Source organism: Canis lupus, chromosome 34, assembly GCF_003254725.2.
Source record: "Canis lupus dingo isolate Sandy chromosome 34, ASM325472v2, whole genome shotgun sequence".
NCBI classification, from domain to species: domain Eukaryota; kingdom Metazoa; phylum Chordata; class Mammalia; order Carnivora; family Canidae; genus Canis; species Canis lupus.
In genome coordinates, this window is record NC_064276.1 from 7,793,272 (window position 1) to 7,819,089 (window position 25,818).

Here is a 25,818-nt window from a genome sequence, read left to right on the forward strand (position 1 = left end):
GTGTCACACTGTGAGCATGGTGGTTGATAAGTGAATCACAAAACTGGCCCCAAAGAGAGACAAGAACATCCAGTAGAGAGTAGCTGGACCCATGGCTTCCTGCGAGGAAGGACAACACCAAGGGACTTGAGTAGAACATGGAGTCCCACAGGAAGGGAGGAAGGCCACACTCTGAGGGCCCTCAGGAGGTGAAAGAGAAACAGGAGAGGAAAAGACCCCAGATACAGGTGTAAGCAGCCCTTTCCTTGGGAAGATCCATTCAGAGTTTCGGGCACAGGCAAGGAGCACTGTCCTATCAGAGATCTGTCCTCAGCAGTTTGGATCAGAGCGCACAGGAGCAGTGGGACCCAGAGTGAAGAGGATCTTTAGAAGCTGTATGAAGTTTTGTGAACTTTTCTATGGATGGAACATCCATTGTCTGCTCATCATTTAACTCATGGCACTTTCTGGTCAATATTCTTTCAGGTGAACTGGTTTGCTTGGATCTAGTTGGAAGTTTGAGCTTCCACACATAACACCCATGTTACTTATAGCATTAGATCAGCAAATATTTATTCAGCACGTCCCCCTGTGAGATGCTGTTCTGGTGTTGAATTTTCTGACACAAGCATTGCATATGCAACAAGATAGAGTAATAAATACAAGTTGTGGCAACAAGATCCTGCCAGAATGGCCAGTCAATGGCATCTTGAAAGTAAATGGTACAAACACACCGAGACCCAAGGAAACAAGGCTGGAGGCTTGGTGTACTGGTTATCCACTACTGTATAACAAATCACTCCAAAACTTAGAGGCTTAAACAGGTACTACCTCACACTTTCTGTAGGTCAGGAATCCAAGATTGGTTTAACCCACCGGTCTTGGCTAAGTTTCCTTTGTGTAGTTGCATTTTATCCATGGATGGGGCTGGAGTCCTCTCACAATTCAGGTGAGGCTGCTTCCAAATCCACTCACATGATCGTTGGCAGGTCAGAGACTTATTTGCTTACCACCTGGGTCTCTTTCTAGGCTTGTTCACATCATGGCAGCCAGCATTCCCCAGAATGAGCAAGCTAAGGGAGAGTGAGAGAGAGTGTGCTGCTATGAACGTTGAAATCATTTTATGACCTAACTTGGGAAGTGACATATGCTCCTGGCCACATAGACCAACTCTAGTATGACAGGGGAGAGGATTTCACAAGGATGTGATAGCAAGGAGATGAGACTCATTGCAGACTGTCTTGAAGGCTGGCTACCACACCTGGGTTAGCCTTAGAATGAATCCACCCCCAAACCCTTCCCAGGCCCAGCTGCAGGAAGGTATCCTGATGCTTGAGAATGGATCAAGATGGGTCCATGTCACTGAGAACAATGACAACGTACCCACTGTGGAAATCCCAAGGCAGCCTGTCATCTCTCTGCTCCCTGTGGGAGGCAGTGCAAAGCCACACACACCAACATCAATGTACAATAAGAATATATGCTCTTTTTTGGCAAGTGAGAAAACACCCACAGGTGTGTGGACTGCATGTGTGGTGAGGGAAGGAAATAGGTAAGAAGAACAGAAATTGGAGAAATGGAAAACAACCTGTTAGGAAACCCTAAGACTTTGGTAAGTGGAGAAAACATACTTAGTCATAACAATGTAGACAATGTAGCAACATAACATATACAAGAAAAAAATATAGTATTTTAGAAAGTTCATCTCGATCATGAAAGAGGATGTGTCCCCGTGTCAGACAAAATCACAGGCAAGTTTTGATCGTGAATGTCTGCATAATCATGCTCCTTAAGACCCACACAGGTTCCCGGGAACAGATCAGAAGTGACTCTGGTAAATAGGTCTGAGCTTTGCATACAGACACCTGTGAGTTATCTCCTGCTGAGCAGAAGCCACTTCCCCTAGCCTGGTGCCTTCATCTCGTCTGTACTTTCTATAAGGAGATAAACGGGGAGATCTACACCCTATCTGCAGAAAAATTGAGACGTGCTTCCTCTGAGAGCTGCACATGCCTCTGTCTATCAAGTGAGAAGTTCCCAGAGCAGCACAAGGAAGTCACGCGCATCAGTGTGTCCCTTTCACTAATGAGTCCCCGCAGATGATGCTCAGCAGTAAAGCTCAGCAGGAGAGCGGGCACAGGGACCAGGAGAAATCCCTGGGATGATGGGGGGTCCAGGAGGATCTTGGCAAATAGCAGAGCCACTGCTACTAGATCCTGCCCTATGAAATAGCCACTCACGGGCAAGGCATTGTGTGCTGTGAACTTGAAGACACAGCTGATGCCCCCTTTAGGCAATTTACTTGTTCCCCTTAGCGTGCAATTCAAAGTTCTGAAAAATTCTCTGGGTTGGAAATTGGTTCAACTCAATGCAACATCTGTTTCCTTGCCTGTTTTTATCCAAAAGGGCCATTCTTAGGTGAAGAGGAGTTGTCCGCTGGTAAAAACCGCCATCAGTTCCTGGAAGTTGTGCACACAAAAAATGATGGCTTTCAATGGAGATATAACTAGGGTGGAAAATTTTGGGGGTGCTCAGGAGAAAGTGGTGTAAATAAAATATAAGGAGGCTCCAGGGATCTGGGGACAAGATGGGACCCCAACAAGAGATGTAGAGAAAGTCTTTCATAAAAAGAGATCAAAAATTAAATTTCCAATTTGATCTGGGTCCAGCCTTGTCTAAGACTGTCAAACATTCCATTGGCATTGAAGCATATAAAGTTAAGATTCCTAAATTTCAGTGTATCTTATAATTACTTGGAGGAGCTTTAAAACATTTCAAAACTCTATCCCTAGAGATTATCACATGACAGGGTTGGGAAAGGGCCCAAGTATGTGTATTTTTAACAGATACCCCAGGTGTTTAAAGTGTGGAGTCCAAGGGTCGTGATTAGGGAAATCTGATTTAGAGAAACCACGTGAAGGAGTTTGATGGGAAGTTATAATCCAAGATGCTCTACAGGAAGGTGAAGAGAAAGTGCTGCACTTATCCAGTGAATTACAGAATTTGGAAAAGTCTCAGAGTCATCACTCCTTGAATCAGGTCCAGGGACTGTAGTTAAAAGAATCAAGAACATTTCTGAATCATCCAGGCCAAGGCACGTTCCTCCATCATCTTTGTCAGGGGCATTTTAGCTGTGAGAACTTGGTCTCTCTGCGTACCTGTGATGAATGAAATGCTCATGTTCACAGTTCCCTCTCCTTATAATTAAACATATCTTTAATCCCTAGTGTTTTACAAAAATCTCCTCAATGTGAATTTGTGCAATAGTGTTTTGACATTTGCTCTGGACTTAGATGCACCCCATCAATGATAACTGTTAATTATACAAAGGATAAAAATTCCCAAGACTATTTGAGGGAGAATTCTGTTGGCATGAGTAACATAAGGAATCAACTTCTTGGGACATCTGGCTGGCTCAGTGGCTGAGCACGTGCCTTTGGCTCAGGTTGCGATCCTGGGGTCCTGGGATCAAGTCCAGCATCAGGCTTTCCGCAGGGAGCCTGCTTGTCCCTCTGCCTGTGTCTCTGCCTCTCTCTGTGTGTGGCTCTCATGTATAAATAAGTAAAATCTTAAAAAAAAATAAACTTCTCTTTTTTCTAAAAAATAAAAAATAATAAAATATAGTATAGGTCCCAAGAAAGTGAAAAACAGCCTTGTTGGCAGCTGAGCCACGATGTTCCTAAATGAGCGTAGACAATGGTCCGAGAACATAAATAATGTGTGGACAAGGCCACTCCAAGACCACATAGGGAACAAGACAGAGACAAATGTTCTGTCCTACTTAAAAGCTCTCTACACCTCCTCTCTCAGCATGAGTGATTCTTACCTGTGAAAGCTCTGGTCTCCCTTCTCTTAGATAAAACTTAAGATAGCCAATCGCCAAGTTATCTCCACTTGTTGACAATATTAAATTCAGAACTCCATACCACTTTCCTAAACCCTCCTCAGAACCACTCAGAGCAAGCCCAAACCCTATATGTCCCTCCCAGCTCCTTCTTACTGATGCCAGCAAGCTCCATAGCTGTAGGTGTGTACCCTGTGGTCATTGGCCCATGGGCTTTAACAAGGGGGGTCCACTGAGATTTGGCTAGGATCCTTGCTGCTGTAGATCAGAGCTCTTGACTTGGTAACCATGGGACATTTGAGAACCCTTGAATTGCCACAGGCTCAGGGCCACCTTGCTTGTGGTGATGAAGTCAGTGTCATCCTAAATTTGAACTCTGAATCCTCCCTTGATCCCTTCAGTTTGGAGCTTATTTTGGTCCCTAGACTTCTAACCTCCCAACACGGGGCACTCTAGTGACCTACTTGGCTAGCTTCTAGTATATTGATGAGAACATGGACCCAATATTTCTACCACTTGAGCCTGGCTCTGGGAAGGGTGTGTTTGGAAGTCTTCTCAAACCAGCATGTGGGAAGACATTTCAATATGGTTTGTCGGGATCCCTGGGTGGCGCAGCGGTTTGGCGCCTGCCTTTGGCCCAGGGCGCGATCCTGGAGACCCGGGATCGAATCCCACATCAGGCTCCCGGTGCATGGAGCCTGCTTCTCCCTCTGCCTATGTCTCTGCCTCTCTCTCTCTCTCTCTCTGTGACTATCATAAATAAATAAAAATTAAAAAAAAAAAAAACAGAAACCTCAATATGGTTTGTCTTTCCAAATCTTATAAGAATGTTCCTCCCATCTTGTCTCTGTGTAGAGAGCTGCTTTGCTTAGCTGCATTCGCCTGAAGCTGTGGTTTGGAAAGCCTCAGCTGGTGATGACTGTTCTTTGGGCAAATTCTAGATACACATGGTTGCAGATGCATCATTTTCCCTGACTGGTGCTGCATGAGGTCCTTGCAAGCTGTCTACGTTTATACCTCAGCCTATAGTAGATATCATGTGTTTCATGTGCTTATGTTATTTGATTAACACATGCACATATCTCTCTAGATGGCTTATATCATGAAATACAAATTGGAATTATAGTGCCCACTTTGGGGAACATTTGACATGAACAGCTTTGTTTGTTTAAGAGAAAACTAGAACAGAACTTAGAAACAAAATCTCAAGCATCCTATGAACCAGATGCAAATTCTGCTCTAGAATTGCTCCCAAAATGATTCACATTCAACGAAAAATGAGTGAAATTTAAAACTCTTTTACTTTCCTATTTGTGCACCTTCTTTCTTTCCCCAGCTCCTCCTTTTCCTGAACCATTCAGATGATCTTTTTTTTTAAAGATTTTATTTTATTTATTCATAGAGATGCAGAGAGAGAGAGAGAGGCAGAGACACAGGCAGAGGGAGAAGCAGGCTCCACGCAGAAAGCCTGACGTGGGACTCGATCCAGGGTCTCCAGGATCACGCCCTTGGCTGCAGGCGGCGCTAAACCGCTGTGCCACCAGGGCTGCCCCATTCAGATGATCTTAATGTCCACAAAATTGCAACTTCCATGTGAAATAGATTTCAGTACTTCCTAATTCATGAACTATACACCTTGTCTGTGTATCTGTATGGAGAGGGAGACTGAAGAATTCAGATTTATTGGGCACATAGCCTTTCCTGATCATTACCAATCAGACCTTTATTTGGTGAGACCAGAAAACACAAACATTTGACTTAAGATGATTAGCTGGCATCATCCTGGAAGGAATTTAAAGATTAACGAACCAGTAAATAAAGAAAGTTACTACCATATTGGCAAAGGCAGGTGACCTTTATCATCACAATGAGCTAGAAAACTTCAGGGAGAATATCCGAGATCAGGGAATCACCAAGATGCCTCTTACTGCCTCTGCACCCCCTGGTGACAGTGGATGGGCAAATTGCAGCAACCACAGCTAGGAAGAGAAATGCAATCAAGGATCACACCCCTCAAGACAGGAGATGTGGATCCAAAATTGTAGAAGTCTAGACTGGATGGTGGAGAAGGGAGCTGACAAATTTCTACTGCCTGAAACCACTCATGGCAGCAGAGATTGTAGCTTTTCCCACAATTGTCCTTCTTTGTTTTCCCTTGTGGTAGCATACACATAACATAAAAGTTACCATTTCTGTTTTCGGGGTACAGTTCAGTAGTTTTCAGCAAGTCCACATTATTATGTGGCCACCGCCACCATCCTCCTTCAGAACTCTTATCTACTGAAACTCCAAGTCCATTAAATGTCCTGTCCCCTCAGTCTTTGGAAACCACCATTCTACTCTGTGTTATCTATGATTTTGACTACTGTAGGTACCTCACTGATGTAGAATCAGATAGTATCTGTCTTTGTGTGACTGGCTTATTTCACTGAATATAATGTCCTCAAGGCTCATCCATGTTGTAATATGTAACAGAATTTCCTTCTTTTTTAAGCTTAAGAATATTCCACTGTTTGCATATGTCACACTTCGCTCATCCATTCATCCATCCTTGGTTGCTTCACCTTTTAGATACTATGACTCATGCTGCCAAGAATATGGGCGTATAAAGGTCTCTTTGATATCCTGCCCTCATTTCTCTTGGGTATATACTCAGAAGTGGAATATATGGGTCATTGCATATGTTTTTAATATTCTATGGCCAGCCACCACCGTAAAGATGAAGACAGAGGATTTAATGTGACCATGAGTAGTTGCCAGTGGTGTCAGTGAGGATGGAGCTCTGAGTGCCCATGTCACATTGTCCTGTCCCTGAGTGGATTCTAGGTGCAGCGGATGGAAAGTTTCCATATGAGCTGTCAGGGTCCCACCGCAGGAGCCTGCTTCACCTCTTTGCCTCAGTCATGTGTGTGTGTATGTGTGTGTGTTTTACTTGGTGACATTAGATTTTACTCTCTTGTTTTTTGTTTTAGTATGGCAGTGTGATTTTTTTCAGTGTGAGCAAGACAGCCTGGAAATGTTGGGGGGAAATTCTTCTGCGGGGGGAACCTGGAACCCAAAGGGAACAAGTTAGTGAAAACCTGCTGAGGCGTCCTCTCCTCCAGAGGGACAATTCTAAGGCATGTTCACACCAACCTTGGGTGTCTGCAGCATGTCTGCACCCCATCCTGCAGCGGTGAATGTCCAGCCACACACAGATAGTCCTCCTCCTTCCATCTCACCACTGTAAGCAAACCACCTGTGTGCAAACCACAGGTTCTGCTCTAGGATGAACCCCAAAGAAGAAGATAGTCAAAATTCCCATCTGCTCCTACAGCTGGGTACGAATTGCCGAAATATTATGCACATAAAAGGCAAACAGCCAGCATTTGATTTTAGGTCTTTGGTTTATTAACCTTCCAAAATTTAGACATTCCGATTTTTATTTATTTATTTATTTCGGAATAAAGCTCTGTCAGGTCATTACACAGAAGAAATCATGCTTTTCCTTAAGCTTTTCCTTTCCAAAGCTGGGGAGGAGAGGTAATAGAAAAATTAGAAAGAAATATGAGGAAAAATCTAACAGATGAAAAATATTCCAGTGTACATATTACGAACCAAATAAAAGTAGATAGCAGTAGATTTAATGTCTGTGATGACCAGGTTTTACTGCTGTTTCTGAATTAATGACATAGACACAACCTTGAGATTTGCCTAAATCATAAATTTATCCAATGCACAGAGTCACTGGGGTATTTTTTGGTCGGGCTGTAATTGCTCACCAGTTGATATTTCACGTCTAATTAGCTTGGTTTCTTTCAGAGTAGAAGAAACCTCGGAGCACTCATAGACGCTGGAAAACTTATTTATTCTGTGCATCTACATTTTGAAATGAAAAGGTCATATGATAAAAATGGTTGGTCTTAATAAGCTCTGCTTAATTTGATATTTCATCATCTTTGAGATATCCCAAGGGGGAATGCCAAGGAAACTCTTAATGGTTATGATTGTGATGATTTACGTTTCAAATTATAATTCTCTTCATTTTAGACAGCTTATTTGACATGTTCATAATAGGGACATTTTTTGAGCATACTGGGAGCTTTAATAAGCTAGGTTCATTTCAGCCTATTCCTTAATTTTATATCGAATCATGGTAACAAAGTAATAATTGATACTTTTTTTTCCTTTTGGTTCCCATCTGGTATGGACTGATTTTGTTCCCCCTAAATTCTCATGTTGAAGTCTTAACCCCCAATGTGACTGTATTTGGGTCCTTAGAGAGATAATTAAGGTTAAATGAGGTCATCAGGGTGGGACCCTAAGCCAATAAGACTGATGTCCTTATGAAAAGAGAAAGATACCAGAGATTGCTTGCTCTCTCTCTCTCTCTCTCTCTCTCTCACTCTCTCCTTCTCTTTCTTCAAGTACACAGAGAAGCCATGAAGAGGACAGAGAGGACAGAAGAGGACAGAGGAAGAATCAGCCATCTGCAAGCCAGGAAGAGAGCTGTCACCAGGAACCAACCCTATTCACACCTTGATCTTGGATTTCCAGCCTCTAGGATGATGAGAACACAAATGTTTGTTGTTTAAGCCACCAGCCTGTGCTTTCTGTCACAGCAGCTGGAGCTGGCTAAGGTACCATCACTCCTGGAATGTGTGTTCCTGGGCACACAGACCAAACTAGGACAATACCGTCAATGGGGCAGGTTACTGGTAGATGCATATTTATTGCATTTAGGTCTATTTGAGAAACGTCTACGGAGAGTGTGCAGAGGTGTAAGCTCCACGTCTTGTGGAACAAACAAGCCACAGTTCTCACCATTAGAGGCCTTGCTCCCAACAATGAGTGACTGTGGGACTTGAGTATTTGTTATCCACACAGCACACAGCCAGAGGAAGGCACCAGGGAATAGACAGGGATCCCCTTATTTTATGGTAGGATTTCTCCTAGGTCCACATGTTTTAGTAATATTGATTGCATTAACTTAGTAATATTGATTGCATTAATGTTTCCATCTGCCCAGCTGTCACAGGTGAAAGTCAGTCTGATCTAGTCTGTGCCAGGCATGCTCCCAACTCACTGTCCCTCCAGTATATCCACCTCGGTCCTCAGACAGCCCACAGGTGTTTGTACTCAACCTCCACATCAGGGTTCTGGGCATTGAGTGTGGTATATTGGGGTGACACCTCCCGTGAAAGTGCCACATCACAGGCTGGGCCATGCCACCCTCCCTCTACCCCTGCCAGGCCTCCCTCCCAGAGGAGCAGGGTGGGACACAGGAAAAATCCTATGACATTGAATTAGCAGCCACTTCTGAGTGAAAATGGAAGGTTCTGTATGTAATCGTGCTTGGACCACCTCAGTGGCAGGCATCATTAGAAAACACTAACCTGCTCCTCTTCTGAGACAACCCCTTCTTTTTGCCCCCCTATCTCCATGGGCCCCATCTGAACATCATCTCTTCAAATGCGGAAATAGGAAGAAATCTGTGCACGGTGTTATCTGCTATGTCTTTGCCACCTAAGAGATAGATTTTCTCAGCTCTCAGAAGCTGTGTTAAACATTATCAGAATTTGTCTGCTGAGGAAACAATATGGGCAGGGCTGAGTATCTAACTCATCTCCCCCCTGAACCTGAAGGACATCTAGAAGTGATTTCACTGATACTTTAAAGAAATTATTGGAGTCGAACATGGGTATAATTGGGGTACCACACTGTTCCAATCATTGCCTTAGCCTCTCTCCCTGGGGATTTCTTTACAACTTACTTAGGACCCAGAAAAGGAAAGAAGAAACAGAGTAAAAGAAATAAAAGGAAGTGTGCCATGTTACAGCAAAAATGTTGAAATAAAAAATCTACGGAAGATAAAAATTAATAGCTGCAGTCCCACAGCATAACCCCACTTCAAGTGGGAGGAAGTCAATGAATGATCTCTTCGAGTCTCATTCAGAAATGTAGAGCACGATCTGGAGGATGAACTGAAGGCCAGACCCTTTAGTGTGATGATAAGGGAACAGTAACTTTGAGTTTCCAGGATCAATGAGCAGAGAGGTGTGGACATGAGAGGAAAGGGTTCAGAGGGCGGGGGAGAGAGAGGAGCCCGAACCCACCCAAGAGACACCATCAGGGAAAGAACTCACTACCACCAGTCATTTTCAAGGACCAAATCTCAGGCTGCACTAGATGTAACTCCGTTCATCCCTGCATGCAAACAAAATGGTTTTCTTTCCAGCAAAGTCCTCTGCTGGCCCTAAAGGGCCTGTACAATTTCTACACATATTATTTTATGTTGCCAGTTCTTTGGGACAATGACAGGAGAGAGAACTTGTCCAATGTGGAGCAGAGGCTGAGAACGAGAGGAAGCAGAAGCATCAGGTATGTGAGGACAGGTGAGAGACATTGGGGCTTCGGAGAGGACTGAGGAAGGTTGCCAAGAATTCCCAACAGGACCATATTGACTTCCTATGGTTACTGTGACAAATTACCACAAATCTAAACATATGTTTATTATCTCATAATTTCTGGAGGTCAGAAGTCTCACTGGGTAGAATCAGGGTGTTGGTGGAGCTGTGTTCCCTCTGGAGTCTCCAGGGGCAGAATCCGTTCCTCATCTTTTCCCGCTTCTAGAGATGCCCACATTTGTTGCCATAAGCATCTCTGCATGGTCCCTTTTGCTGTGTAAATGACCACAGGTTCTTAGGATTAGAATGTGGACATCTTTAGGCACCATTGTATTGCCAACCACAGAGCACTTCTCAAAGTGCACGAGATCGTGATAGGCACCCAGTTTGATTGAAGACTGATTTCACTTATATGAGTTACAAGATATGCAGCATTAAACTGGTATTGGCATTTTTGAGGATCCAAAGAACATGTGATGTGAACGGGGCAGTCTCAATCTCTGTGTGCCATCCTAGAATTTACCAAGCATGTTCATACCCAAGAACAGATTGTGTTCTTGTAATAATTCTCTGAGGTGGGCATCACCATCTTATTGATGATGCAACCATGCCCAATGCTAAGAGAAGGAAAAAAATACTTTATTAGAGATATTCTATGGAATTAAAAGACATTTAAAAAGAGCAGATCAATGTTTTCATTTGTCCACATGTACCGTCTTTGCCTATATTCATATTCCATTTTTGTATATTTACAATATCTTAGAAATGTTATATTCTTTTTTTAAAAGATTTTATTTATGTATTCATGAGGTACAGAGAGAGAGGCAGAGACATAGGCAGAGGGAGAGGCAGGCTCCATGCAAGGACCTCAATGAGGGACTCGATCCCAGGACCCCAGGATCACACCCTGAGCCGAAGGCAGATGCTCAACCACTGAGCCACCCAGGCACCCCAAGTTACAGTCTATGTGTTCCAATAAAATCTTGTCATGTATCCTTATATGCAGGATACCCCCACACACCGCAGTCACTAATACTGGTGGCAGGCTAAGTGTGCTTCATTTGTGAACTTATACACAGCCTCCTTTGTTTCTTGCTTCTCTCACATAAGAGTGCTTTGAGAAAATTCCATCAGGTCAGTAAGGAACCTTTTACAGATCACCTACTGTTTCTTGTTCATTTGTTTCTTTTTCTGTCTCCCACTTCTCTGCTAAGATTTTTCATCTTTCCATTTGTTTTAACAATGCCTGCCATTCTTGGAGCATTTTATTAAAGCTACCTTATTTTTTTTTAAAGATTTTACTTATCAAAAAAAATAAATAAAGATTTTATTTATCTATTCATGAGAGACACACAGAGATAGGCAGACACACAGGCAGAGGGAGAAGCAGACTTCCTGCAGGGAGCCTGATGCAGGACTCAATCCCAGGACTCCAAGATCATGACCTGAGCCAATGAGCCACCCAGGTGCCCCTATAAGCTGCTTTAAAGTTGGTTATTGATGATATTTTTAACATGGGTGCCATTTTGGCATTGATGTCTATTGAACCCCTCTTGCCATGTAGTTGATGCCTTCCTGGTTCTTCATATGCTAAGTAGCTTTGAATTATGTTCTGAGCATCTTGAATATTGTGTTATTAAACTTTTGAGTCTTTTTTAAAGGCTTTGGAGAATACTGATATTCTCTGTTACTAAAAAAAAAATTATTAAAGAGGACAATTCAGTCACACAAACAAACTTCATGCAACACTTCATGGAGTGGGTGGTCTCAATTCAGAGAACTGCAAAAGAAGGCGACAGGCAGAAAGCTTTTATAGGATAAAAAACAAGGAACAAGGAGGTCAGTGCAGAGCCTAGAGTTGTCTTGGCAACTGGGGACTGGCTAAGTGGATATACTGTATTTCTGGCCAAGTGGAGCATGTACGAGGACACTAAAGTTACCTAAGTGTTGGTTTGCTGACATGGAACCCTGGACAGGAGTGGGTCCATCTGAGGTCTAGAAATTTCTTTCAACCCTGCTCTAGCAGGCAGTCATCATCTAGGCTATTGCTCATGTCCAGTGATTGTTGGTCCAGTCTTCTGTGGCCCCCGTTTGAATGTTTGTTCCATTCTCAGCCTGTATAGCGCTGTTAGGATCTGAAGCCGTTTGTGTGAGTGACACTGAGTTTAGGACCTACTCAGGGGCCTATCCCTCAGTTCAGTTCTTATAGTCTCTCATGTGGTGTGTTAGGTAAGACCCGTGCGTGTGTGCCTTGGGGCTGAACCCTGGAGAAATTGAATCACTCCTGGGGCTGCCTTTCCAAGGTCTTCTCCTCCCATGATCTTCTCCATCCTCTCTAGTTCCTTAACATTCCCCCTTGGATTCCTGAAAACCTAGAGTTCATTTATCCTATTGTGCTGTGTCCTTCTCAAGATGGTACCCACCAGTAAGCCCAAGTGATGCAAGGGCATAAAACAAGGAAACAAAGATATTCATGCCACTTCCCAAGGTCAAAACTCCTCTGAAGAGCTTCTTCTTCATATATTAGGTCCCTGTGGGCTCACCACTCTTGTTGCCCCCGGAGACATCTTTTCTGTTCCTTGAACTAGATCTGGAGAGCTTCTCGTGGAGGTCTCTCTGTCCACCCTGATGCCTATGCTGGGTTTCTGGCCATGAGAAGTAGTGAGCTTTCTATCATTTTAAATGGGATTCCGAATTCTGGTCTTCCTCACCAGTCCACCTGGTACTATTTACCTTCTGGAGTTCTCAGACAGATGGCCCCTATGTCTGTCAGTCTCATGGCTGAATCATGGGGACAGGCCAGGTGGAGTGTGTCTACTCCATGTCACCTGGAACTAGACCCTGATTCATGCTCATCATCCCAATCTTCACGTCCTGGGATTCAAGCATTCCCTGTCTTCTAGCTGGAAATGAATTTGACAGAGTTTTTCACATGTATTACTTAACTTGTTTCTCATATGATGCTCATTATTCCACCACTTTCACAAAGGAAGAAATTCAGACAAAGAGCCTGAACCACCTAGCTGCTAGGGAGCAGAAGAGACCCAAACCTCTACCTTCAAATCTAACTTAGCAATTTCAGTGCCACTCCTGGAATTCTTCATAAGCCATATAATCGGCTGGGGCATTGTTAGGGGACCAAGATTTTCCTCCTGGGACAAGAAATCATGAGTTTTGCATCAAACAGAATTTTTGTCCCCTAGACTTTAATTAAGATGATGATGATGATGATTTTGGTGGAAACGGAGTAAAGTCCAAACAAGTAATTACTTGTGGGAAAATGTGTGTGCATATTCTCCCTCAAACCTATTAATATATCCACCAAGATAAAAGGATAACCACTATCACATTCTGCTTTCCAGATCTTGATATTTATGTATTTATTCTTCATATATCGGTGTGGCTTTTCCTTGGGGAACTTTATAATGAAGAGTTTCAAGATCTCAGGTTGAGTTCATCAAACCGTATTTCTCTAATAGAAAATACTATTTTATTTCCTTGGGGTCTGATGAAAAAACATGAAATGAGGTCTTTATTTTTCCTTTTTATTAAAAAGTATTACTGGGACAGCTAATCATAATTATATAACTTTTGGAACAGAACACTGAAATCAATGAATACATACTTTTAAATTTTGTATATGCATAAACCTTCTTAAGTACCATCTTTTCATATTGAGAAAGGGGTTCTATACTTTTCTACTAAAGTTGAGAATGGAAATTACTGTTTTGAAAACTCTGAAAATGGAAGCCCTCTCACCAGAACTCCCCTGATGGAACTTGCTGGAGGCATCTGGTGTCTCTGAATTTTAATAATCCCTTTATAAGAAAATTTTCTTTTTTATCACCCACACTGAATGGGAGCATTTGTTTTCAATCTTGCATCTCCTTGCGCAAATTCAGAATAATAAACCCAGTATCTCTGCCTTCAGCCCGAGGCTTAGAGAAGTATGCCCTGCAAACCCTCCTTGTCCTTTGATAAACACTCCCAGGAGGCTTCTTGCATGCCTTGGAAGCTTCCAGGGCAAGTCTTTGTATTTTCCCTTTCTGAAAGGATGAAACTGAAAAATGTATTACAGGAGGGAAAAAAAAAACAGATTTAGCATACAGTTATGTAATGGAATATCAGATTTGGAACCAGAGGGGAGAAAGCTCTAAGGGGTTCAGCAGAATCTTTGTCTTAAGTAAACTTCATGTTCATAAAACATAAGAAATGAGAGTCCCTCCCCTTTTCTCTTCATGTGTTTGGGGAAAAGCTTCATCCTCGCGAAGGTGGCACTGCAGCGCAGATTGCCACCTGGGAGAGTAGGAGCCAGGGGCCCATGCTCCCTTCACTGCCTCCTCATCCTGGTGGCACCATGTCTTTTACCCTTCCAGAAAACCTCCTGGTAAGAGCAAGCTCTGGGGGTTTGGAGCAAACCTTTCCACGTAAATACATTTCTTCATGGTTATGTCTTCCATTGTAAGCTCCTATTTCTGCTCACTAGACAACACGTTTGTCATGACAAGATAAACCTACAGGACAATGAAAGTGATGACCATCCAGCAGATGTGAGTAGTACCATTATATTTGGACCTTAATTTGAGTAAATTAAAAAGAAGAAAAAAGAGAAAGAAAGAAGAAAGAGAAAGAAAGAAAGAAAGAAAGAAAGAAAGAAAGAAAGAAAGAAAGAAAGAAAGAAAAAGAAAGAAAGAAAGAAAGGAAGGAAGGAAGGAAGGAAGGAAGGAAGGAGGAAGTGAAGGAAGGAAGGAAGAAGGAAGGAAGGAGAAGGAAGGAAGGACAGGAGGAAGGAAGAAGGAAAGAAGAAAGGAAGGAAGGAAGGAAGGGAAGGAAGGAATGGAAGGAAGGAAGGAAGGAGAAAGAAGAAAGAAAGAAAGAGAAAGAAAGAAAGAAAGAAAGAAAGGAAAGAAGAAAGAAAGAAAGAATGCACCTGAGTGCCAAACTAGCTTTTTCCAAAGTCCTTTCTAATTGTAATATTATGTGATTCAAGAAAACTATTTGGGATGATACCTAATCCAAATTATGATATATATAACCAGGGACACCTGGGTGGCTCCATTGGTTAAGTATCTGGCTCTTGACTTTAGCTCAGGTCATGATCTCAGGGTTGTGGGATCAAGCCCCACGTCGGAGCTCCACGATCATCAGAGAGTCTGCTTCTCTCCCTCTCTGTCTGCCCCTCCCCAAGCTCGTGCTCGCTCTCTCTAAAATAATCTTAAAATACATGTAATCAAATATTATATTATGACTATTTTATATGTGTAATTTCCTATGTATTACATTATACATTAAATATACATGTATATGTGTATAGATATGTGTGTGCAACTCCAACTCCATGACTACTTTTATAGTGTTTGCCGTCTTTTTAAAATTATTTTGAATGTTTTTTTCCCAAGTATTTAAAACATTTACTCTTTGAATCTCGTTGAAGTTAAGCTCCTACATTGAAACCATGGCATTGGGATCCCTGGGTGGCGCAGCGGTTTGGCGCCTGCCTTTGGCCCAGGGCGTGATCCTGGAGACCCGGGATCAAATCCCACGTCAGGCTCCCGGTGCATGGAGCCTACTTCTCCCTCTGCCTGTGTCTCTGCCTCTCTCTCTGTGTGACTATCATAAATAAATAAAAATTAAAAAAAAAAAAGGAAACCATGGCATTTGATTGAATAAGGAATCTATTCAGTAAAGAAAAGCTTTAGCCTGGTCAAATTATAACTTCCGAATCAACTAGGACTTAAAGGCTGACATTTAAGTGAATTGTTAACCCAAATTTCATTTTAAATTCAGGAGCAATTAAGGAAAACAACTCAGACTTCTGTTTAAACATTCAAAGCACAGTACTGTTTTTTACTGAGCCCTTGTGATGACCATGCAGTTATGATGTACATGGCAATTACGAAGGAAGTAGGTTGAGAATGACACCATGCCTATCTCATCAGATGTCATTCTACTGTTGTGCAGAGAGACGGAGACACTTGTTTACTAAAGTGCCCTGGATGAGACTTGACTGGACAAGTTCTGTGAAAGCCAAGGGTGCTAGGGGGATGAAGCTGTAGCCCAGTGTGCAAACACCCGTCTGCATGGACCATCATTCACTGGTGCTATTTCTGAACATTACAGGAAAAATTCATTTTTCCTTGATTATTATAAAGTTACCACATGGAATTTGTAAGTAAAAGAAAGAAAAATGAATTTACCCACATCTCTATCTTGATAAGCCATTGGTAATGATTTGACGATTTGGCGCATTTCTTCTAGGTGACTTTCTATGAAAAAAATATACATACACACAGACATACATGTGTATATATGTACACGGAGAGATATTTATATTTTGAAACTGGAGTTTCCATAAGTTGGCGCTTTGTATATGTGTGTGTGTGTGTTCACATCACTACTGTAAGTATTTCCTGTGTGAGCAGCAGGTGCGTATCAAGCTCTGAAACACAGGAATGCAGCGTGGATGGGAGCCTGTGAGCCACTGGAGCCATGGGTGTGGATTCAAAGGCTCAGGAAGAGGAACTGTGTGCCATTTGTATGTTAATCACCTGCTGTATGCCTCATTAAAGACCTCCTATTTCTCTGTATACCTCTTCACGTTCCCACTGTGGTTCCTGGTTTAAAAGCGGTGAGGTAAGTCCGTTGCATAGTCCTGAAAACTTACAATGTAGAACCCTAAATGTGTAGGTGAGCTCATCTGAAAAGTAATGTCTTTATCAAAATGAAGCCCAGAGCACATTTTCATCATACAGCCTCATTCTCCCACGTTCCATTGGTTTAACCATCAGTAGATCTTGAGGCTGTCAAGCCACGTGGAAGGGACCCATGTGGCGCTCCTGATACTGAAAAAACTATGCCACACCATTGTCCTATGCACTTCTGGTGTAAGAGGCTAAAAATAATAAAAAGTATGTAAGAATGAAGACAATTAAGTAACTTTTATTACTTTGGGGACAAACTGAATACATCGAAATAATGGAAAAAAATCACTCTTATTAACAACACTGAAACAAATATTTTACTTTCCAAAAAAGCAAAGCTTAGAAGGCAGCCAAGGAAAAGCTGAGCCTCAGAAATTCTTTCATGTTTATTTCTCCCAGCCTGCTGGCTGCCCTGGTTCAAGTGTCCCTGAATACAGAGGAGATGACAGTGCCTTCTCCTTGGAGAAGAACATATTAAATGTCCAGACACTGAGTAGCTCTCTCTACAGCACCCCGGGCACAGGCGTGCAGGAGTGCTCATGGTGGGTGGGGGTGCTGCTACTACCATAGCATCCGCCAGAACACTCACCCACATGCTCTCCCACCAACACCCTCAGGAGGTGCCCTTTTCCCACATCCAAGCCATATTGGACTTGGTCAGTCTTTAGATTGCTATCAGTGTGATGTGTGAAAACTATTTTGTTACTTTCATCCTATGGCCATTGTGATCAGTGGACTGGATATCCTTCCTCCTGTACATTGCCCACTGGGATCTCTTCTGCTATTGCTGTCTATATGTTCTACTCTTCTACTTGTGGTGTCTTTTTCACACATTTTTCATAAAAAGAGCAGTAAAAACTATCTTCTGGACACTTACGATGGCCCAGTCACACTGTCGAGGACTTTACACAGTACTTCACTGGATCCCCCAAATGACCCAATGGAGTAGAATAAGCCTCACCTCCCCATTTTGCAGATGCACACACTAAGGTACAAGGAGGCGGAATTACTTGACCAAGGTCACAGTTAAAGACTGCATAGAGCCTGGGAAACAAAGGCAGAAGAGAAAGTATTACATTTCCATACCACTTACAGCCCATTGACAAGTACTTGAAACAGGCAGAGTGACCTGCCTTTCTCTAGGGACTCAACTGCCTCGAAGTTAATACTTTGTTGAGGACAAAAGGTAATCTTAGCCCGATCCCCAGGATCCTGTGAGTCCACTTTAACATATAAAAATTCCTTTAGAACAGAATTTTTAGAAAGTTAGATTGTTCCTTTATCTCTCTATCCCTTAAGATAAGTATTGGCCATCAACCCCCAAGCATATGACCCACCGACACACATCTGAAGGGTCTCATGACTCAGGTTTTATTAGATGGTAATAACTGACCTTTCTCCCAACAAAAGCTAACCCCTCAAGGTACTGGAAATCTTGCTTCTAAAATCCCCGAGAGATTGACCCTGTCCCTAATCCCCTCCCAACTTGAAGGTGTACAATGGGCCACTACCCAGGACCTAGCTTTTTCTGCCCACGAGTCCTGTCCCTGTGCTCTAATAAAAGCATCTTTTTGCACCAAAGATGTCTCAAGAATTATTTCTTGGCCGTTGGCTTCAACATCTTTCGTGAATCAGTCCTCACTAAGTGGTAGCTAATATTACGTCTTGTATTCCTCTCTCCCTTTCCCTCCTCCCCTGCTTTCTAACTTTTTAAAAGACTATTTTTTAAAAGATTTTATTTATTCATGGGGGGGTGGGGAGAAAGAGGCACAGACATAGGCAAAGGGAGAAGCAGGCTCCATGCTGGGAGCCCAACGTGGGACTCCATCCAGGGTCCCCAGGATCACGCCCTGGGCTGAAGGCAGCGCTAAACCACTGAGCCACCCAGGCTGCCCAAGAGACCATTTTTTAGAGAAGTTTAGGTTCACAATAAAATTGAGAGGGAGGCACAGAGAGTTCCCCTATTTCCCTGCCCCTCCCCCCGCAGGTACACCCCTCCACTATCAGCACTCCCTGCCCCAATACATTTGTTACTATCAATGAACCTACACGGATAGGCCATAATCACCCAGAAACCATAGGCTGCTTTGGGGCTCACTGTGGCACTCCTGGACCTGGTATGGGTCCATGTATCTGTCATTACTGTGTCACACAGAGTATTTGCACTGCCCTAAAAATCCTCTGCGATCTGCTACTCATCCCTCACTCCTCCCAACCCCTGGCAACCACTATCTTTCTACTGTCTCTGTAGTTTTGCCTTTTCCAGAATGTCATAGAGTTGGAAACACACAGAATGTAACCTTTCCAGATTGGCTTCTCTCACTCGTAATGCATTTACGTTTCCTGTATGATTTTTCTGTCTTGCTAGCTCATTTCTTTTTCATGCCTCATAATACTCCATAGTCTGGATCTGACAGTTTATTTATCCACTTACTGAAGGACATCTTGGTTTCTTCGGAGTTTGGCAATTGTGAATAAAGCTGCTATAATCATGGGTGCAGGTTTTTTGCAGGTTGTGTGTGTAGACATAAGTTTTCAACTCATCTGTTCATTTGTGTAAACACCAAGGAGGATGATTGCTAGATCATACGGTATGACTATGTTTAGTTTTGTAAGAAACCACCAAACTGTCTTCCACAGTGGCTGCACCATGTTGTGTTCTCAGCAGCTATGTCTTAGAGATTCTGCTGCTCCATGTCCTCGTCAGCATTTCGTGTTGTCAATGTTTCACATTTTGACCAAACTATTGGGTACGTAGTGGTAGCTCATGGTTGTTTTAAATTGCAATTCCCTCGTGAGGGCAGATGTGGATCATCTCCTCATATGGTCATTTCCATTTGCATTGGTTCTTTAGTGACATCTCTGTTCAAGACGTTTTGCCCATTTTTAAAATAGGTGGCTTATTTTCACATTGTTTAATTTTAAGAGTTCTTTGTATATTTTGGATAAAAGTCTTTTGTCATATCTTTTGCAAATATTTTCTCCCGCTCTGTGGGTGGCTTTCGATTCCCCTTACAATGACTTTCTTGGGGTGGAAGGTTTTAATTTTAATGAAGTCCAGCTTGTCAATTATTCTTTTCATGGATTGTACTCCAGGCCCAAGTCCATCTGGATTTTCCCTATGCAGTCTTCCTGGAATTTTATAGTTTGGGGTTTTACACCTTGATCTATGATCCATTTTGATTGAGCTTTTGTCAAAGGCCCATGTCTAGATTCACCTTCTTTGCACGTGGATGTCCAGTTGTTCTGCACCATGTGTTGATGAGACTGTGTTTGCACCACTGTGTTGTCTCTGCTCCTTTCTCACAGATCAGTTGAGTATATCTGTGTGAGTGTGAGTTGCCTTTTTAAGGGGATTTTAGGAGCACTTTCTACATTATGACCATTGACCTCTTGTTGAGTGTACATGTTGCAAACATCTTCTAGACTGTTGCTTCTTTTAATTTTGTTGATGGAGACTTTAGACAGAAGATCTTCACTTCTAACTGTTTAATCTGTCAATTATTTCTTTTAGATCTCTGTGCTTTCTACCTTGCATAGAAAGGCATAAGTTATAAAAATACATTATTTTATTTTTCTCTTCTGACAGTCTCATCAGGTTCTTTTTGTATTATGCTAATCTACACGGTTGTCATTTTGTGTATGATAAAGAGTAGGAAGGATTCAAACTTAATTTTCCCCAAATTGATAGTCCATTTTTCTAAAAGATCTGAGACAAAGTCCATATTTTCCTTGCTTTGTGCACCGGCCAAGTGCTCACTCCTGGGCCACAGCACACCTCTCCACTGATTCACACTCCCCTTCTCTATCGTTAGAGATTCTGCATGCATTTCTCAGCTATGAGGGGATTATTTCCTTAATTTTATTTCAGTGCATTAATGACATTTTTGATATAAACTATTTTACTGTCTTAATCTGGTATGGAGACAAGTCACTGTTTATAGTTCTAACCACTGGCTGATTCGCTCAGTTTGCAGAGAGCTTTCTCTTGACCTCCCGGATTTCCCAGGCCTCTAATTATACATTGGCAAATGCCAATTTTCTGTGACTTATTTATTTTTACACTCATTGTAGTGGTTAGAAGGTCCAAGTCAGTGGTGACCATGGCACAAAGAGCAGAAATCCTTGGAATCCGTGTTAATAGGAGTGTGTCTCTTCTGATTCACTGGGACCGTTCCTGTGGGATCCTAGCAGACAGCCTGTGTCCGTGTCAGGCACTCTCCTCTGTTCCCTCTTTGCTGGGTCTTTTTGAAAAAGCAGTGGGGGATTCTATCCCAGGCTATTTCAGCAACTGAGATAATCATATGTACATAAATTTTCTATCTGAATATGCTAATGTAATTAATTCTATTAATACATCACCCCACCTTTTAATAACCTTGAAAGGTAAGGATTGTCATACCTACTCTTGCAGATCATCACACTGTCTCTCAGAGAAGGTCATTATCTCACCCCTAATAACAGCTATTAAGTGACAGAGTCTCGATCAAAGCAGCTTTGTCTGCCCCAACACTCATGACCTACCCTGGCATAAAGCCTAGGGTTCAAGGGCTCTTTTAACCATCTCTTCAGACTGTGAACACTGTTGACTTTTAAGAGGGAAGAAGGGCAGGGAGACGTATGTGTGTCAAGTGTCCCGGGAGACAGCCCATGTGCTGCTGTGGGCACAGTCCCCCTTGGCTGTCCTGGGGAGCTGAGGTCGGGGGTGAGCCACCTACGGGGATTCCTCAGTTGCCACTGCCATGTGCAAATAGCCTGCAGTACCACCTGCCCCCCGCTGAGTCAAGGCCACCACCGCCTCCCCTGGGGGAAACGTGGGAGAGGGCATCCCACTTTTGGCCAAGGGAGGCTGATTTCTCTTGCTCTTCTCTTCTCGGGATGAGGTGCTGAGACACACTTTGTGGTGAGTCAGCCTGGTCTCCGGGTTGGCAGTAGGCAATTCCATGTCGTGGAGCCCCTGCCCCGACCCTTGGCCTAGACCCTCCTCCTCCTGGCACAGTTTCTGTTATTCATTATAGCAGGTGCACCAGCTGGGCCTGACCCCTCTGGAAAGCCCACTGGCCTCCCCACAGTTTGTCAATTGACCACCCTCCTGCTTTCCACCCACAACCTTGAGCAGACTCACACGTGAGCATGTGTGCTCCACCCAAGAGGGGGCATCTCTCCAGTTCTTCCAGCCACGAGCAGATGCGGTGGGACGGAGGGCTTCTCTACCCCAACTCCACTCTGCTTTCACACGCACGGCCGCTGGCTTCCACATGTTCTCGTCCTCCCAGTAGTTCAACATAAGCCCTTCTTCTTTCCTTCTTCCACACTATGCAAAACAGAGCTCACTTTGTCTTCAGCGTAGACATACCCAAAGTCACCTTTCTACCTGTCCACGGGTTGTAACAAGTAAACACAACATCAGTGTCCACACAGAACGAAGAATGTAGGAGAACCTACCTGTAGAAACATGCCCCCAAATCCTGAGGCACACACACATGCTCATGCACATGTTCACATGCACTCATGTTCATGCACATGCTCACACACACATGCTCACACACATGCTCATGCACTTACTCACATGGACACATGTTCATGCACATATTCACATGCACACATGTTCATGTACACATGCTCATGCTCACGCACACATTCATGCACACACATGTTCACTTGCACATGCTAATGCACATGTTCACACACACGTTCACATGCGCACACAGTCACATTCACACACATACATATGAGTAATAAAACACCAGGCGTCTCTGAGCATGGGTGAACTGAGTGGTTTTCAAGTCTCCTTTATTTGTCATATTAATGTCTGTGCTGTCGTGAGGCTGCGTTGGTGTCCCTCCCTTATCCTGGCTTGGTTTTTATTTATTGCCTTTCTCCTCGGTTGCTTTTTTCCAGAGGTGGTGCAATTGGAGGTTTAGATCCATGATGACATTCATTATGAAGCCAGCAGCGGCAGCACGTGCACTGCGGTGCCAGGCAGAGGCAGCGGGAGTGGAGACTTACTGACACCGTGTTATTTCATTATCTCGATGGCCTTTGCAAAATGAGGAAGGAAGACTTCCAGGCAGTCACCTCAGTCTTCAGGCAACGTTTCCTCATCCCCATGCGTCTGGCTCTCACTTTCATTTTTGTGAGGTTTGCTCTCCTGGGTTTTCTCAGGAAAGTGCAATTCTTCAGGATTAGGAACCTTGAGCGTGAGCTGTGGCCTCCTGCACCGCTGACAGCTGCCTCGGCACGTTCAGATGTGCGGGCCGCCGGACCCCAGGGCTCACCTCCCAAATGTACCAGCTCTCGGATGTCCGCCACCAGCATAATAAAGCAGAATTTCCCATGCACTGCTGAGTTTCAGGATATAAAGCAGAGATTCCTCTTTTGCTGCTGGGAGCTGCACCCCTGACCTAGTGCATTGGTCTGCACCCCGTCTTCCTCTCCCTGGAGTCCCAGTGTCCTAGGTTGCCATCACTGACATTCCTAAAATCCTCAGTCCCAGCGCAGAGCCAGGGCACACAGACGGAGCCACCCTGTCATCACTGGGGCAGGCCAGCTCTGCTCCTGGAGCCCCGCTCAACACCCCTGTTGTCACCTCCGATTCTCTCCCACTGCTGAGCCCAGACAGAGTGTGCCCCGCCGGCCTGGACCACCCCGACCAGATGCCTTCCTCACCCTTCTGAGGCCGCTGGGCATTGCTGGACATGCCTGAGATCTGAAGGCGATTTCACAGAGACAGGCCACGAGACCACGGAGATCCTCACTCCCTGAACAAGTGTGGGGCACCTTCCCTGCCCAGCGGGCCGCTGCGTGGTGAGTAAGGTGCCCTGCGTGGACCGAGGGCACTAAAGGGGCAGGGTGCCATGAGGGGACTCACCAAAGACCACCTCCCTGGAGTGCCAAGCTCACCTGGAAGGCAAAGGTCTTCAGCTCATTCCCCAGTGATGAACTCTTACAGCCGGTGTGTGCTTGCCCCCGCGGGAGCCTCTGCAGGCGGCCTGACCCACAGACGCTACTGAGGGCCTCTATCTCCAAAAACACCATCCTCCTGTGTCACCTCCTGCCTCCTCAGCTTCAGATGCAGAGGCTTCCAGTTGTAACGTAACAAACATATTGGTAGGATTCTTTGAATCGTGACACTCAGGAGAGTCTATGTCCAAACATCAAACCCCACCCGAGCTGACTTCCACAATATTCTGCTACTTGTTCGTGCAACACCACAACATGCTCCTGAACAAAACCACCCTTTTTGATGCTTAGGAGCTTAGTGGAGAGAAGCACTGACTTCATTAGTGGTGGGGGACTTGCCTTCCTGCCCTCGATCCTGGTGTGTCACATTGGAAGCTCTCCCCAAGGTGGGAAACCACCATCCCAACCTCTCAGACTGGTTTCCTGGAGCATTTCATCAGGTGGCCTGGGACCAAGGCCCAAATGATGCCTTTGCCTTCCAGGAGGCTCCCATCCCTTGCTAAGGAAGCTTGGCCTCCCTCAAGCTCCCCATGCCCAGGCCAGCCTTCCGAAGCTTCCTTCCCCGAAGATTTAGGACACACTACCACATGGTTTAAAAACATCTCTCACCCACATTACTTTTCATATCCTCAAAACTTTCATTTTCCTTCCTTGCTCTCTCAATGTATTCCTTAGAAAGTGACAAGCCAGATGAGCTCCTCAATCTCACCCATCTCTGCTTTTATTTTTATTTTATTTATTTATTCATGAGAGACACAGAGAGAGAGAGAAGCAGAGACACAGGCAGAGGGAGAAACAGGTTTCCTGCAGGGACCCCGATGTGAGACTCGATCCCAGGACCCTGTGATCATGACCTGAGCCGAAGGCAGATGCTCAACCACTGAGCCGCCCAGGTGCCCCAACTTTGCTTTTATTTTTTTATTTTTTATTTTTTTTTAAGTTTTTATTCATTTATTCATGAGAGACACAGAGAAAGGCAGAGACACAGGCAGAGGGAGAAGCAGGCTCCATGCAGGGAGCCAGACGTGGGACTCGATCCCGGGACCCCAGGACGATGCCCTGGGCCAAAGGCAGGCACTAAACCACTAAGCCACCCAGGGATTCCCCCCAGCTTTGCTTTTAGGCCATGGAACCTTCTCATTCTTCAGGTTGTCCGGGCCCCGGACATAGGGAGGAGAGGCAGGCACTCCTATCACCATCCCCTCAGCTTGAGGGCAGACAGTACTCAAGGAAAGAGGCCTGGTAATATTGTGGGAGGGGGACCCCTCTTTGGCTAGAGACAGTGATCATCGAGCCAACTGTGGGAGGTAATTTGGGAAAAACCCATAACCATGTTTTTTATTTCATCCTGGATGTTTGCCCACTAATAAAAGTGCTGGCTAAGCAAGAGCATGGATCTAAATATAAGTCAGAATCATGCACTGGGGAGATGGCCAGGCCAGGCAGCTTGGCAGCATCATGTATTTCTCACTTTTAACAAAGATGAGGTTTTGAGCTATTTTCCTCATTATTTATAAAAGAATCACGAAGAGAAAATTCATGAAGACAAGGATTGTCAGAGCTGGGAAAGGCCTTTCAAAAAGTCTTTATTTCTGTTTTCATTCACTTATAGAAGCAGGAGAACAGGGAGCAGAGCTGGGGAGGAGAAGGCGACTGCATTCAGATCATGAGTGCTGGGTGGTGGTGTCAATCCTGGACAAAGTTCCTGCCCCCAGCCCGGGGTCAGTCCCCACAAACGACAGTTCTTTGGGTGACTGGCTGTGGTTTTATGGCCCTTCCTCCTTGAGTGTGAGCTTACAGATAGCTTTCACCATTTAAAAATAAATCACGAAGAGTATTTTGTATTTGTATTTGTAGTCCCCTTTGTGCTTAGCCTAACGCAAATGTTGTCAAATACTTGAAAGTCAAAGGTTGGAATTTTAAGGGGAAAATGGTAAAACTTTTA